This window comes from Anabrus simplex, chromosome 6 (assembly GCF_040414725.1).
Source record: "Anabrus simplex isolate iqAnaSimp1 chromosome 6, ASM4041472v1, whole genome shotgun sequence".
NCBI classification, from domain to species: Eukaryota; Metazoa; Arthropoda; class Insecta; order Orthoptera; family Tettigoniidae; genus Anabrus; species Anabrus simplex.
Window position 1 is genome coordinate 273,897,349 of NC_090270.1, and position 17,528 is coordinate 273,914,876.

General features: G+C 42.1%; 1 protein-coding gene across 2 annotated transcripts in view; it reads left to right on the forward strand.

Moving 5' to 3' along the window:
* The window catches only part of LOC136875732 (multiple inositol polyphosphate phosphatase 1), a 278,272-nt gene that overhangs the window by 137,702 nt on the left and 123,042 nt on the right, over nt 1–17,528 (forward strand). The window contains exon 1 of one of the 2 annotated variants that reach the window (XM_067149304.2): nt 9,645–9,748. The exons of the other annotated variant lie outside the window; for it this stretch is intronic. The gene's annotated coding sequence lies outside the window, so the exon portion shown is untranslated. Of the gene's footprint in view, nt 1–9,644; nt 9,749–17,528 lie in introns of those variants that run through there. 2 annotated transcript variants of the gene reach the window in all.

Consider the following 17,528-nt stretch of genomic DNA (forward strand, 5'->3'; position numbering starts at 1 on the left):
GTTGACTGTGCTGGATCAACCTCCATACAGTCCTGATCATGCCCCATGTGACTTTGCACTCTTCCCTGAAGTGCAGATGAAGCTGAAAGGGCGGCGTTTTGCATCCGACGAGGAGCTTCTGGCAGCATGGGATCAAGAGTGTGAAAATGTAACCGGAGAAAAGTGGCAGAGTTGGTTCAATGACTGGTTTCGACGTATGGAGAAGTGTATTGAGTGTGGTGGAAATTACAGTATTTTGAAAAAGTCTAAAGCGTTCACTCACATTGCAAAATTTTCCTAGTGCCCTTTGTATCTAGGTAGGAATGAAGGAAAAACATGGTAGCAAAAGATCTTAGAGGTCGACGCTAATTAGGAACTAATATTTAGAGGCCCCATGAAGAAAAGAAGAAGAAGAAGACTAGAAACACATAACACAAGTGGTAACAGTATTATGCCCATTGCTCACGGTAAAATGTTTCGTAAAATTTGTTGTACAATTAATTTTATAAAAATTTGGTGAAAAAAAGTTGTGTTGCTCACGGTAAAAATTTTTAAAATAAAATTCGTGGAAGCATCAGGATAGACATCTATGAACTCACTTCTGAACTAAGGTTTCTCTGTGCTGCTATCTATCGATAAACTTTTAAATCAAGAATCAGCTGTTCAACTTACAGTGTGTTTGAGAGTATGGCTCCAACAAACAAAGCAAAAACTTGCTACTTTAGCTGCAATTATATGTTGTACAGTGGTAAAATGGAAGAAAAGAAATGTAAGGAAATGCTGGACTCAGGATCGGATCAAAAGAAGAGAAGAAGGTGGAGGATTGCTGTCCTTGGTCGAAAATTAGTTGAGGTTAGAAGACCAGCATTCATATTGGAATTCGCCGATTGTGTTTTCTGCCTCTCTTCTTGCATTTCTGTTGTGATAAAGTGGCGTTTTAACTTCGTACAAACAAGGATATTTCTGGTATTCGTCCATTAAAACACTAACAGCTTCTTTAGTCCACCCGGATCCTGCCATTTTAGAAAGAAGTGTTTGTTTACAATCGAGCTTCACAATCTTCTCACGACGTAGCGCCAGCATCATCGTGATGTCAGCTTCGCTGATTGGTTCGTTTCGTAAAATTAATTTTACGGAATAGAACATGTCCTATTTCATGAAAAGTTTTATCAAAGGTTTTATAAAACTTGAATTTGACCGTGAGCAACAGACACCTCGTCTCCTTATTCTCAACTCTTCACAGCCCAAAGTTTGCATAATTTTTGTAGCACTACTCTGTTGTCGGAAATCACCCACAACAAACAGTGCTGCTTTCCTTTGGATCTTTCCCAGTTCTCGTATCAAGTAATCCTGGTGTAGGTCTCACACACTGGAACCATACTCTAATTGGTGTGTTACCAGAGACGTATACGCCCTCTCCTTTACATCCTTATTACAACCCATGAATACTCCCATAACCATATCAAGAGATCTATAACTTGCAGTTAAAAATGTAAATGGCGTATGGCTTTTAGTGCCGGGAGTGCCCGAGGACAAGTTCGGCTCGCCAGGTGCAGGTCTTTTTATTTGACCCCCGTAGGCGACCTGCGCGTCGTGTTGAGGATGAATTTATGATGAAGACGACACATACACCTAGTCCCCGTGTCATGGGAAATAACCAATTACGGTTAAAATTCCCGACCCTGCCGGGAATCGAGCCCGCACTCTAAGGACGGCAGCTAATAGTGCTAACCGTTACGCTACGGAGGCGGACCCAGCACAACTGAGGACAATATAGAATTATACAGTAGGCCTAGATGCCGATACTATATCGAGTGAACTGAAGAACTGATGCAGACCTGATAGAGCAAAACTCACTATAATAATCATCTTTCTTTCTTTCTTAAACTGTTTGACCTTCAGGGTTGGTTTTTCCCTCGGACTCTGCGAAGGATCCCACCTCTACCGCCTCAAGGGCAGTGTCCTAGAGCGTGAGACTTTGGGTCGGGGATACAACTGGTGAGGAGGATCTTTACCTTGCCAAGGTGGCCTCACCTGCTATGCTGAACAGGGGGCTTGTGTGAGGGATAGGAAGATTGGAAGGGATAGACAAGGAAGAGGGAAGGAAGCGGCCGTGGCCTTAAGTAAGGTACCACCCCGGCATTTGCCTGGAGGAGAAGTGGGAAACTACGGAAAACCACTTCGAGGATGGCTGAGGTGGGAATGAAGATAAAGCTGGAATTTAAGAGGAAAAATTGGGGCAAATATTCATTTTTAGGAAGGGAAATTTGGGATTGGAGTAACTTACCAAGGGAGATGTTCAGTAAATTTCCAGTTTCTTTGCAATTATTTAAGAAAAGGCTAGGAAAACAACACATAGGGAATCTGCCACCTGGGCGATTGCCCTAAATGCAGATCAGTAGTGACTGATCGAAACCCACCTCTACTCACTTGACCTCCAGAGGCTGAGTGGACCCCGTCCCATCCCTCGTATCACTTTTCAAATTTCGTGGCAGAGCTCGGAATCGAACCCGGACCTCCGGACCTCATGCTAACTACTACATCACAGAGGCGGACTATAATGTTTTTTTTTTGTCCAACCCTTGTCCCGTTTTCCTACGTGGTCGGGTATGAGGTGAGATGAATCTATCGTGGCGGGTTTTTATGACCGGATGCCCTTCCTGACGTCAACCCCATCAGAGGAGTTAATGAGATGAAATGAATGACGTTATATATGATACTAGGGAGAGGGTGAAATCCGGTGCCGGCACATAGCCTACTCCTGTCGAATAACAGCAAGGGGTCTGCTCAATGCTTAACGTCTCCATCCAACGGACGAATCACCATCAACAGCGTCATATGCCCTCACTCCATATGAGCACTGCGGAGAGGTTTGGAATTTAATCCAGGCTTTTGACACGCAATCTAGTTATTAGAAATTGTATACCACCACCTCCCTTACCCTGCCGGCCAACATTCTGATGGTGACTTTTTTTCGACTAACGGGACTCGAACCGGCTAACCTCGGTGTCAGACCGTTTAGACTTCAGCGCCTTAACGATCATGGCCATCAGGCGGGCTAGAGGCGAACTATAATAATAATAATAATAATAATAATAATAATAATAATAATAATAATAATAATAATAATAATAACAACAACAACATAGACGTTCACTGCTTGTTTTGTTTTGACTTACGCGCGATTCAGTTTTCGCAAAATGAATTAAAATAATGAACAGTGTAATTTAGATCCGTTCGCGTTGGTGATGCAGTGCGGTTTACATTGTGGTTTATACTGTAGAACAAGGCAGTACCCAGTGGGGAGGTGAGGGAGGTTTCAACCCCCTCCGAAATAATAACAAAACACATTTAAACAGCATATAGGGTTTTTGAAATAGCCCGCAATAAATTAGCCAAATTATAAAAACAAGCATTGGCGAAATAAACAATTTAATTTAATTTAACCTATGAAATCTGCGCCATCCTTTAAAATGTTTCTCTACGAATACAGTTAACAAATTTACTGAAAACATAAATGGATATTTAATTTTGATGAGATATACGGATGGTTTGTCTTTTATATTCTTAATGCATTTTGCACCATAAAAAATTTCAATAAACATATAGAAATATTTTCGTGTTATCGAGCCGCTACATGACTGTATTTTTAAAATGAATCATACCTCTATATATTATTAATACTTGCAGTGAAACATTTTGTTACATCCATTTTTAAACAAATGACAGAAATCTTAGTGTCGCACTGCATGCTGCACCTGACAAAGTGTGTTCTGCCCACCAGACCGTAATGAATTTACATTTCTGTTTCGCCCGTTGAGTTGTAAAAAGTAATGCTCTAAAACTATTTTAAACTTTGTTCTGAGAAACCTATTTGGATTTTTTTTTTTTTTAATGTTACTATACTGCAGTTTTTGTTTTCGGAAATCCTTCCCCCACGATATCCTAACCCCTCCAAAAAATCCTGGGTACTGCGTTGCTTTAGAACTCCAGAGTAATTTACGATTGCCCTTCTATTTCTAGAATATCAGCACAAATGTCTTACTTGGCCAGAGAGAGAGCGTAACCCTCTAGGTAGCCCGCTCCACCCCTTCAGGGTGGGGAATGAAAACATTTATAGAAACGACTTATTTCTTGTTGTTATTGCAGTTTGAACTTTGAATAATGCTGGAAGCTACTTGAGAAGTAACACCCCTAGCCATGCGCTGACCACGTGAGTAGATTGACGTTCAGTTCAGCGGTCGATAGTTATGACACGTGTGTGCTGATCACGAGGCCACTTCAAATTCCCTGTGCTTGACTTTTCTACCCGTCCGACCATCCTTGGTCAACACGTGTTGTCTTCGTACTCTCGATGGATTTTTTTTAACCCACACCACTCAAGTGACTTCTAGCTGCTGCTATAGTCTACTGTGCGTCTACTTCGTTGTGGAAGCCTCGCTTTACTGCCGCTGATGTTATCTCCTTGGCCTACTCATTGTAATCGAGAAATTTCTCTTGAAGTGTGATGTGCTGATTCGTTATGACGTATTATGCCCCTCCCCTCTCGCTGTGTATTTAAGCTTACGATCTTCGATGTGAAAATAATTCACCTGCCGAGTACTTCGCAGTGCGAAGATTGGAGACCAGGCTTCATTCGTAACAAAGGTAGGCGCTGCTCAGTAGCTTAAGCAATTTATTGGTTTCTTGTAGCTGACACGTGGACTTCAACAATATTTGTTTCTTCTTCTTCCTCTTCTTCTTCTTCTTCTTCTTTGCCTAATGGTTATGTAATTCTCCCACGAAAAAGGAGCTCTGCTCAACAAATTAGCTTTCTGGCCTTCTTATTGGAGATTTAGTGGTTTTGTCATTTTTGTTGAGGTTGTGTGCATTAATACGATTTTTTTAGTGTTATTCGCAAGAAGGCGTCACCCAATGCGGATCACACACTGCGTGCAGTCAGATTTCACCCTGCTTCTCCCCGTTTATTGTTCCAATTATGTTTATATAATATATATATATATATATCTTTACTGAAAAATATGGCATTACAAAATATAAATGTTTCTTGGTGATTATTTGTGAAATCATTGTTCTTCTTTAACAGTTCATTATATTTCACATCTTAAAATTCTTGCTTACAGTCCTTGATCTTGAAAAGGGAGATCATTATCGAGTAACTGATGATGTGAATGTGAAAAATTATACAATGTAAGTGTTATATGTTATTTTAGAATCATCAGATCATGGAGAAGAGTTCTATTTTTAATTATAAAACATGAAAAATGCTGTTTGAATTATGTTACTGTCATTATACATATAATAGGATATATATAATTTAAACTGATAGCGGTGTTATCGCAATATATCCTTACATTGTGTGCCGCCTTGGTTATAAGTTATACAACGGAACCTATGCCAAGTATGCGCCATCTGCAGTGTTCTTGCTTTACTTGGTATACTATCTACACTCGAAGTAAACTCAAGTCCTGGGCGGCCCCTTTGATGTTATATTAACGCCGTTTATATTACCCGCCAGTTTCACGACGAGAACCGAGATTGAGAGGGGGAACGAGGGGAAATGTTCGCACGCGGAAGGATATTTTGCTCAATTTTCAGTTGATTATTGGTATAACATCACTCGGGCCGCTTAGGACTTGAGTTGTCGCCGACTATAGAGGCAGAGGCTGGAGTTCGAAGTACGTGATCAGTGGCGGGTGTTGGTTGGTGATTAAGAATGGAACGAGCGAGTTGGAATAGGGTGATGGCTTCGAGAGGTTGCGGAAGACTGCTGGAAACAGCGTTCTGAAGATAATGAAGACGCATAGAATGGAAGTGTGATAGAATTGTTGGGAACGTATAGAGGTCGTTAATCGCTTTCTCGTCGGAGTCGAGTCGTACTGCATGGCTATCGAGTTTCAGGATTTTGAAATAGTGGATGGGATGGCCTGAGATGCAGGATAAAGAGGCGTGGGTGGTGTTAGGTCGAACAAACACTTTATAAATATTGATCATTTTTGAGGCTGTGATTCCCGAGGTTGACCTACCAACCAACGTAGGAGATGAAACGTGTTGTATGTCTTTTTTATATGCTTTATCGAAATGTACATTCCACTTTAAATTGCTCAGAAACGTGATACCTACTAGGTAAGTGAGGGGTGGAGAGTTTAGTGACGGGTTTGTTATTAAGGGTGAGGTAGATTTTGTTAGTAGGACGGTATTTACGTTTACGGTTTATCTATCAACTGAGTGTTGTCCACGTTAATTTTAAATTGCCAAAAGTTGAGCCATCGTTCGAGCTGATGGAGATAGGGTTGTATGTGTGAATGGAGAGAGTGGTTGTTAGTTCCAAGTGAAAGGATTATCATCTGCAAATTGATATCATCTTCGCAGGGATAGTGTTGTGGAATGTCAATATAGACAGCGGACTGCATTGTGAGACTCCATATTTGATAGGGAAGGTATAGGATCAGGTATTGTGTACGGTTATCTGAGCTGAGTGGAAGTTGAGGAAATTGGCGAGGAAGCGTATAACTGAGATAGGGAATCGAAGTGTCGAAGTTTAAATGTAAGTCCCGAAATACATACTTTGGATTGATTTTTATGTATCCGTGCTGATAAAAGCAGCTTGGTATTTTGGCGGGAGATGGGTCGTAAGTGATGCACAGATATGAAAGATGTCTTCGAGAGTGGAGAAATGTGGGCGGAAACCTGCTTGTGACTGTGGGATAAGTTGGAGGGAGATCAAGTAAGAGTAGATCCGACGGTGGGGACCAGCCCTTCATCATCATCATCATCATCATCATCATCATCATCATCATCATCATCATCATCATCATCGTCATCATCATCATGAACAGTTTCCACTCCTCCCCTGAGTGGAGAGGGTAACGCCTTCTCTCTGGTCAAGAGATGCGGCAAGTTGTATTGAGATGTTGAGAGATTGATAGTAAGTTGCTTTACGTCGCACCGACACAGATAGGTCTTATGGCGACGATGGGATAGGAAAGGCCTAAGAATGGGAAGGAAGCTGCCGTAGCCTTAATTACGGTACAACCCCAGCATTTGCCTGGTGTGAAAATGGGAAACCACGGAAAACCATCTTCAGGGCTGCCGACAGTGGGGTTCGAACCCACTATCTCCCGGATGCAAGCTCACAGCTGCGCATTCCTAGGCGCACGGCCAACTCGCCCAGTGTGTGAGAGATTGAAGGAGGTGTTTGGGAGTGGTTTTGTCGGCCTCTTGGTTGGCACTTTATTGTGGTGAAAGCTGGAATCTTATGATGTATTCATTTATTTCCTTTTATTTTATTGAGAGAAACAGTTAATATATCAATATAAAAACTACTATTAAATACTGAATTAAATAAACTGTTACTAATCTTTATCAACTAAACCTATTTTAATTATTTTTTCATCAACCTATGAATTACAATAGGGATGTATGAATGAATGAATAGAGGGATGATTTTATGGATGAGTGAGAATTCATGTGGAGAATAGTTAAAAAACGGATGTATAACTTCAGGAAAGAATGGATGAGAGTCTGAGTATGAATGGATGAATGATTAGATGAGCAAATGAATGGAAGGATAATTTTCCTTGATGAGTGGTGGTGGTGGTGGTGGTGGTGGTGGTGGTGGTGGTGGTGGTGGTGGTGGTGGTGGTGATTACTGTTTTAAGAGTAAGTACAACCAGGCAACTATCCTCTGTATAACACTAATCAGAGTGAAAAAGGAAGGGATCCGACACTTCGAAAAATGAAGGTATCGTCCAAAGAAAAACAAGGGCCTCGAAAGGCGTTATAATTAAAGACTCCCTAGGTCTCGAGTGCTCTAACACCGTCGGGTCGGAAAAGAATAAGAGTTGACCAAAGGAGGTCAGATAGGATAGATTAAAGTGAGGAGCCAGGTATAAGTAAGTGAAAGCAATGCCAGGACTCAGCTAGGGCCCCGTGGTCTCCATCCCACGCTCCCAAGTTCAGAGCCCCTGTGGCCCCTTTAAGTCACCTCTTATGACAGGCAGGGAATACCGTGGGTGTTATTCTACCGCCCGTACCCACAGGGGGGATAGGGAAGTTACACGCAGCTGAATAAAGGGCGGTGAGGGAGTGGAGAGATGAATTCTTAAATGAGGGATGTTTGAGAGGTTGGAAGGTATAGAAGAGCCTAGTTGCGTCACGCCAACTGTGCTTGATAGGTTGTGAGCCGGTTCTTCACTTTAATAATACCATTCCCTGTTGTTCCATTGCCAGCTATCTCTTCTTGCTTCCTGTTACAGTTCAGCAGGGTGGTTTAAAATCTTTCGGGTGGAGAGGAATTCAGATGTGGGGTATTTAGAATGCTGCAATACCGGGATAGAGCCTTCATGGCGCTCGCGTCTTGAAACCATGAGGGCGATGACACAGTGGTTTTCGCCGAGTCGGCTGCAGACTCGGCGGCAACACACACACGCGGCTGTGAACGAGCCGCAGTGATTGCTGACGCGACGGAATATGGACCATGACGGTGATTATTTATTGGAGGAGGAGTTTATAATTACATATTTATTTATTTATTTATTTATTTATTTATTTATTTATTTATTTATTTATTTATTTTTGCTATTTGCTTTTCGTCGCACCGACACATGTAGGTCTTATGTCGACGATGGGATAGGAAAGGGCTAGGAGTGGGAAGGAGTCGTCCATGGCCTTAATTAAGCTACAGCCCCAGCATTTGCCTGGTGTGAAAATGGGAAACCACGGAAAACCATCTTCAGGGCTGGCGACAGTGGAGTTCGAACCCCCGAATACTGGATACTGGCTGCACTTAAGTGACTGCAGCTATCGAGCTCGGTGTTTATAATTACTTTGTGACTGATTTATTTAGCATGGAGGAGAATAAATAGTAAAAAGAAGAATCGACGAATGTGGGTCCACCCTACACTGAGTGACTGAATAACAAAAGTCAATTTTATATCTTATTCGAACAAGCAATGAGAGATGAAGAAATCTTCAATTTCGCCGGGATGCCAATCGCTTGTTTCGACGAGTTATTTAATTTGCTAGAAACAAAAATAACAAAGAAAAATACTCGTATCAGAACCAGTACAACCCTAGAGGAGATATTAGGTATAACTCTTAGGTAAATACCAAACACACACTGGTATTTTAAACTGAATGTAGGTTTATTTATTTTTAATCAGTAATCAAATTATATGAAAATATGTTACGCGCCGACTCAGAAACCGCTACCGGGTGAGTTCGCCGTGCGGTTAGGGCCGTGCGGCTGTAAGCGTGCATCTGGGAGATAGTGGGTTCAAATCCCACTGCCGGCAGCCTTGAAGATGGTTTTCCGTGGTTTCCCATTTTCACACCAGGCAAATGCTGGGGCTGTACCTTAATTAAGGCCACGGCCGATTCCTTCCAATGGGCCGATGACCTTAAAACAACAAGCACAAGCAACAAGATTCCTTCCAACTCCTAGGCCTTTCCTGTCCCATCGTCGCCATAAGACCCATCTGTGTCGGTGCAACGTGAAGACAGTAGCAAAAAAAAAAAAAAAAAAGGAAAAAAAGCAGAAAGCACTCGCTGTGTACAAATGATTGAACTCAGTGGATGGAGGAAGCGCTTGGAGTAATAAAATGGCAAGCTGCGCATAGGTAGTAGGATGTGCAGGGTCGGCGCAAGCACTGCGGAATTGTTATCGCCGTTGTGTGTGGTTTCGCTGATTTAAATGATAGGTAGGGAGCGCCGAATCTGCTGCCGACTAGGTGAAACCCGCTGTGTGTGCCATCGTCAGGAAACAGACGTGAGTACGAAGCACTGTGTTATCTCAGGAAACTTGACTATAGCTCAGCTACGCACAGTACTTGAACAAAACGGGAAATCGTAGTGAGGCTAAAGCCTTTATCAGTATCGCTTGCATATAATTTTTTTAAAGATACAGGATTCCTTATCAGCAATAATTTGTACTATTGTTATTGCTCTCAATAGCATTTATTGAGTGCTGATAGCTCAAATGGCTAATTCATTCTAACAAGTCGAATGATGAAATAGTGAACTCCTTCACTGCTCTCTGATAGCAAATGAATCCGAGATAACGAACAAATTTGTATTAATTGGTCCGAGATAAGAGACTGCGTCACTTGAATTACCAGATGTGTGTCCTCTGAAAAGTGAATAATGGAAACACTTATGTTATAACATGAGTATTTTATGTATTCTCTCAATTGACGAGCTGGTAGATAAGGTTATCAGCTCAGAAAGGACAAGTCACTCAATCACAACAGTGATTTCAGCTGTATCACTTTGTTATACACACACTGCCTTACCCAAATATCAGCTCAGAAACGATAAGTCACTCTTTCACGACAGTGATTTCAGTTGTACCACTTTGTTATACACACACTGCCCCACCCAGATATGCCCTTCAGCAGTGGCGTATCCTGGAATCTCCACTGAGGCATGCAACTAGTAACCATGCAGTTAACACAATGTATTAAGTAAATTTCAATTCTACTCACCCTGATTACATGTAGGTGAACTCGAGCCAAACAGTTTTTCTGTAAGTTTCTGGATTGAACGTGCGTACACAATTCTTGTTTTTTGTTTTTAAATTTACGAGGGTCCGCCTCTGTGGTGTAGTGATTAGTGTGATTAGCTGCCATCCCCGGAGGTCCGGGTTCGATTCCCGGCTCTGCCACGAAATTTGAAAAGTGGTACGAGGGCTGGAACGGGATCCACTTAGCCCCGGAAGGTCAAGTGAGTAGAGGTGGGTTCGATTCCCACCTCAGCCATCCTCGAAGTGGTTTTCCGTGGTTTCCCACTTCTCCTCCAGGCAAATGCCGGGATGGTACCTAACTTCAGGCCACGGCCGCTTCCTTCCCTCTTCCTTGTCTATCCTTTCCAATCTTCCCATCCCCCGCAAGGCCCCTGTTCAGCATAGCAGGTGAGGCAGCCTGGGCGAGGTACTGGTCATCCTCCCCAGTTGTATCCACGACCTAGAGTCTGAAGCTCCAGGACACTGCCCTTGAGGCGGTAGAGGTGGGATCCCTCGCTGAGTCCGAGGGAAAAGCCAACCCTGGAGGGTAAGAAGATTAAGAAGAAGAATAAATTTACGAGGGAAGGTAGAGGTCTCCCGGCTTAAACTATTTGAATCTTTTCATCAAACGAACGGCCAGTAAACGGCTTTTCAAACTGATTTACAATTATATCCGTTTTAGACTCATCCGTGCGCAAAATATAATAAAACACCGAAAACGACGAATCGCACAGGAACAGCACACACAGAATGAACTCACTAATCAGTTAGCCACAACTTAAGCACTGGAGGTAAGTCACCCCAGTGGCATTGGTCAGTTTCGTCACGTTGGGTTCTCGCTGGGGGGTGTGGGTCCCGTTCGCTGTAAACATGCCGACTTTCTCCAAGTTGCTAACAGATGGCAGAGGGTAGAACGGGTATGGGGTGACAAATTCTGACCAAGTTTCAATTGCAGCGACATCGTTCGGAGGGTTTCAGAACTACGTCTGCCACCTAATGCAATTTTAAGATTGAATGCCTTATATCCTTAACTCCTCCATTTGCTGTCTCTTTCTTCCTAGAGTAGAGTAGACGGCGAGACTACACCAGCACCACACGTAGTCAAGCAACGGAACTAGTACAGTTGCGCGGACCTTTTGTACTTCTGAGAGATGAAATCGTTAATATTTGACTTGAAGCAACCTAAAATCGTACATCAGACAGTTCTTTGTGTTATCATAACGCATGCAATGAATGCCTTGCATTCAAGGAGAATACGCCCCTGCCCTTCAGATATCTGTGATTGGAAACGCCCTACCTGCCGATAGAGGTTATCCCCAGCTACACTCATCCTTGGCGACCATAGGGCCCGTAGCTGAGTCTGGTACCACTTTTCCTTCCTTGTACTAAGCTTCTCACAATCATCGCTCCTATCGGACCTCCTTTGGATAACTCTTGTTTTCTTCCATTCCCGACGGTAATAGATTTGTGAGGCCTAGGCACGCTTTCCGATATGATTCTCCTGTCAATCAATCAATTAATCAATCAATCAATCAATCAATCAATCAATCAATAATTAATCTGCAGTCTGTCCCCGTAGCGTAACGGTTAGCACTATTAATTGCCGTCCTTGGAGGCCTGGGTTCGATTCCCAGTACTGCCAGAATTATAAGAATGGCAGGAGGGCTGGCATGCGGTTAAAATGGTACATGCAGCTCACCTGCATTTGGACGTGTACCTGAAATGAGCTGCGCCTCCTCTGGATGAGGACACGCGTTTGCGTAATTTTATTGATCTGCCCATGTCGCAGATTCACTCTGAATTGTTTATATAGTTATTTTCTAAAATGATTTCAAAAAACTTGAAAATTTATCAAACATTTCCCTAGATTAATTATCCCAACCCTAACTCCACTTCCTATGAAAATAAGTAGGCCTAACTGCCCGAATTTGTCCTCTTTAATACCAACTTTTTCTTCATATTATGATCTTTCCAACCTTTGAAAGCTCCATTCAAGCTTGTTTTTGTTTGTTTAGTCCTCAGCCCCAAGGCTGGTTGGATCCTCAACAGCTCTGCCATCAGCTGTCATAGATGGCCTAGGCATCACTGAAGAGGCGTACTAGGGAAATGAGGAGTGAGGTAGTTTCCCGTTGCTTTCCTCACTGAGCCAGAAGTTGCTATTACATATCAGTCTGCCAAGCCCACTGAAATGTAAGCATCAACCGACCCTATGAGCAATATGTTCATGCCATTCATAGCAGGGACTGGCTGCAGAAGGAATGGCATTACTAGCATCGCTCATACCTCAGTCACTTTCATATTGTCAAAGCCAAGGATAAAGCTGAGACAGATCAATGAAAGTAACAAAATTGTTCTAGCCCATACCAGAAGACGTAGTGCACTGTAAACACTAGGTCCGCCAGCAAAGGCGTCTTATAATGTCATTCTATGCAGGGTGACCAGATGCAAATAGATTTAAAAAAAAAAGAGAAGAAAATTATTTTAAAAAGGACAAAAATGCCGGGAAAAAAGCATAAAAACATAAAAATCGTTCACTGAGAGTCTGAATTCAGACATATATATATAATTTATCTATTTACATATTTTACAGTAAATTCTTACGAAATTTAAACGATTTTACTAATTTACACCCATTGCTGGTACTTTTATCAAGGTTCAGTTGCCTTCAAGAGATTTGGTGTGTCTAACATATTAAAAAATACACAAGTAAATTCCTTTACATTACTGTGTATTGAATCATTAAGTAATTAAACAGTCCGCCTCTGTGGTGTAGTGGTTAGTGTGATTAGCTGCCACCCCGGAGGCTCGGTTTCGATTTCCGGCTCTGCCACGAAATTTGAAAAGTGGTACGAGGGCTGGAACGGGGTCCACTCAGCCTCGGGAGCTCAAGTGAGTAGAGGTGGGTTCGATTCTCACCTCAGCCATCCTGGAAGTGGTTTTCCATGGTTTCCCACTTCTCCTCCAGGCAAATGCCGGGATGGTAACTAACTTAAGGCCACGGCCGCTTCCTTCCCTCTTCCTTATCTATCCCGTCCAACCCATCCCCCCGCAAGGCCCCTGTTCAGCATAGCAGGTGAGGCCGCCTGGGCGAGGTACTGGTCATCCTCCCAGTTTCATCCTCCGACCCAATGTCTCACGCTTCAGGACACTGCCTTGAGGCGGTAGAGGAGGAGTCCCTCGCTGAGTCCGAGGGAAAAACCAACCCTGGATGGTAAGCAGATTAAGAGGAAGAAGAAGACTCTTGACTGTCAGATCGCTGAATTATTGGGATTTTCTTTGATTTATCGTCAAGATGAATTATCCTGTGAAGTGATAAATGTGACGTGACTCAGATATTCTGTCTTCGTCCTGTTGATCTTAAACTCTCTTCAAGAGTTGAGGCCCAGTATTCCACATTCCTAAGATCTCCTTTCTTAGTATCTATTTAAACAGCAGCGTTGCCAACTTGATGGAATTTTCGTCAAAAGTAACGGAATTTCAATGTAGGTGACGGGGAAAATATGGCTTTGACGGACGACGGATTTTTCTGAGGGAAACTTCTACAAATTATATCGCCTTCAGTATGCTCAACAATATGAAAACCTCCCTCGGAAACAAGCTTAAAACCAAGATGATGAATTCAATTCTCACCGTGCGTGCCACTTTTAAGCGTATGATAAAATGCTGTCATTATTACACACAACCACAATCCACCATCTCAACTGCAGAACTATAGGCAGATGATAACTATAATGTGGATGGATTACTGTTTTAATCGATGTGTGTAAGTAAAGATATTTGCATTTTATTTTCCTTTTTATTTAGGTCTAGAAATACTGGGTAGGTAACCTTATTTACGGATTTTGGCGGTTTTTCGGGTATTGGCACGACGGGCAAACAAATTATAGTTGGCAACACAGCTGAACAGTGGTTGCAAAACTTCACGAATTAATGACGTATTTTGAATACCACCGCCGCGACACGCGGTGGAGGTGAACGAGAAGACAGAACACCCACTCTACCGCGAGTGCTCACAAGCAGGCCCCGATTTACAAATGGGCTGACTGGGCATTTGCCCAGGGCGCCAGTTTTTGAGGGGCGGCGGCCGGCGGATTGAGTAATTACGGCCTGCGTGAATTACGTCTTAAATTCGTTACACTCAAATTACTTTTACATTCCACAAACTATTCCAATTATTTTATTAGACTATATAAAATACTTTAAACTATTCTAACTTTAAAACCTGAATTTAATCTATATATTGAAATTTTATGAAGAAAAAGTGTCTTATTTCTAAAATTATTTACTTACATACAAACTATAAAACTGAACCAACGGCTTTTAAAATACAAATAAAAACAGCCTGATTCTTATTATGCTGTTATCTTTATTTGGCTTGATAAGTTTAATTATGAGAATTAATTGTATTTGCATAATGTGCTGTTTTAAAACTCATAATCTTGAAAACTGTGATATTTAATTTGTAAACAATTATTTTTTAGAGGAACAGGAAAACGAGCAGAGGGGCGGGCGGCTAAATATTGTTTGCCCAGGGCGCTAACTACTTGAAATCGGGGCCTGCTCACAAGGCAATACCAGGGGAAAGAAAGAAAGAAAGAAAGAAAGAAAGAATGACAATCTCTTTAGTAATAGGCTTATATTAGTTTCAACCTTATTCAGTTTTTGTTTTTTCTTCTTTTAATTGTCTATTATAGTCATGGTCACACTGGAACATGCATCTTATCTCACTAGCCTTTTATGACTAGAGGTTATCTCGTAAGTATCTACTGTTAATTGTACGTGAAACCTGACATCTGTTAGGCAGGTTCTCCTTCGTTTTTGAAGAAACAAACTGCTCAAAAATGTACGTAGACCTCAATATATATTAGTTCTAGCAGCAAATAATATAAGAAATAGATATTTCAGAGAGTTCAGTATTTTTAAAAATTACCTACATCAGTACAATCTTAATACTTGCTTTTTACAAAGTATCGTTTTGCAGGTGAGCCATTTCCAACTGTAGGCTACCTATAGTAAAAGTATTTTCAAAGTTCATGAAATCATTGTCCATTTGTTTGAAATCACCAAATCGTCTCTCTAAATCCTCAAAGTTATCCAGCGGTTCGCAATATTTATTTATTTATTTATTTATTTATTTATTTATTTATTTATTTATTTATTTATTTATTTATCTATTAAAAATATCAGTTAAGAAGCTTCGTACAGATCTAAAAACTCGCAAATTTGAAACTTGGAAGACTTGGTGCATGTGTAGAAGTCTTCGCAGAGTTCCTGGCTTTAACAAGTGGATTTGTAACAAAACTGCCTTATTCGAGGCTGGCCTTCAACAAGCTGATGTGAATAAAGGAAAAGAACATATATATATATATGAAGCTAAAGACAAAATCTAAAATGCATTGACGTAATAGGGCTGCTGATAGGAGCATGAGGGGGCTATACTTCACATTTTTAAGAAGTTCATAAAACATGTAATATTTCAACTTCCATAAAAAGATAATCCTGAAGAAGAGTTGTCAACTTCTGAATCACCATCTTAATCCACACCTCTAGAAAGTTTTTTAGCATCGAGCGAGTGGGTGCGCGGTTTGGACTATGTTTCTGTCAGCTTGCATTCGGGAGATAGCGGATTCGAACCCCCCACTGCTGGCAGCGCTGAAGACGGTTTTTCGTGGTTTCCCATTTTCACACCAGGCAAACTGTACCTTAATTAAAGCCACGGCCGCTTCCTTCCCACTCCTAGCCCTTTCCTATCCCGTCATCACCATAAGACCTACTGTACGTATCTGTATTGGTGCGACGTAAAGCCAATTGTAAAAGAAAAAAGTTGTTTAGCAATATATTTGTGCCATATTCTTTTTCTGAATATTATAATTATCATTTTAGTGTTTATTATAACGATACTGTATAGTTGTGGGTATACGGAATCCTTTGGTGCTACCTACATTAGGAGGCAGTTACATAAATTTAAATATATCGAGAGATCATTAATGTGACATTTAAACCAACTAGAAGCAACAACAGAATTCATCATAATAGGTTGAAAATATTCTTCTTCTTCTTCTTCTTCTTCTTTATCTGTTTACCCTCCAGAGTCTGTTTTTCCCTCGGACTCAGTGAGGGATCCCACCTCTACCGCCTCAAGGGCAGTGTCCTGGAGCTTCAAACTCTGGGTCGGGGGATACAACTGGGGAGGATGACCAGTACACCACCCAGGCGGTATCACCTGCTATGCTGAACAGGGGCCTTGTAGGGGGATGGGAAGATTGGAAGGGATAGACGACGAAGAGGGAACGAAGCGGCCGTGGCCTTAAGTTAGGTACCATCCCGACATTTTCCTGGAGGAGAAGTGAGAAACCACGGAAAACCACTTCCAGGATGGCTGAGGTGGGAATCGAACCCACCTCTACTCAGTTGACCCCGTTCCAGCCCTCGTACCAAATTTCGTGGCAGAGCTGGGTATCGAACCCGGGCCTCCGAGGGTGGCAGCTGATTACGCTAACCACTACACCACAGAGGCGGACATGTAGATGATCTGCTCATTCTAAATATGAAGTTGTATTTTGCAAGTACTGAAGCATGTATGTTGGTTATTCATCCCAAACCTGGTTTGATCCTCAACAGCTGCACCAACAGCTATCATAGATGACCTAGCGCCACTGAAGAGTGAGGAAGTTTGTCGTTGTTTTACATCGAGTCGGAAATTGCTATTACATATCAGCATACCAAGTCCACTGAAATGCACTCACCAACCGACCCAATGAGTGACATTCCACTCAATTCATAACAAGCTCTGGCTGCGTAAGGAATGGCATTACTAGTATCGCTCATACCTCAGTCACTTTCATATTGCCAAAGCCAGTGATGACTTAAATAAATGACGTGTGGCCTCCGAAGAGGTCTGGTATAGGCGACCTGAGCGTCTGTGAGGATGACGCCCTACCTACCATGAATTCTAATGCTCAAGACGACACATTCCGAGCCGTTGGAATTAACTAAGGAAGGTTAAAATCCCCGACCCGACCGCTGATCCAACCCGAGAAGTCCTGGG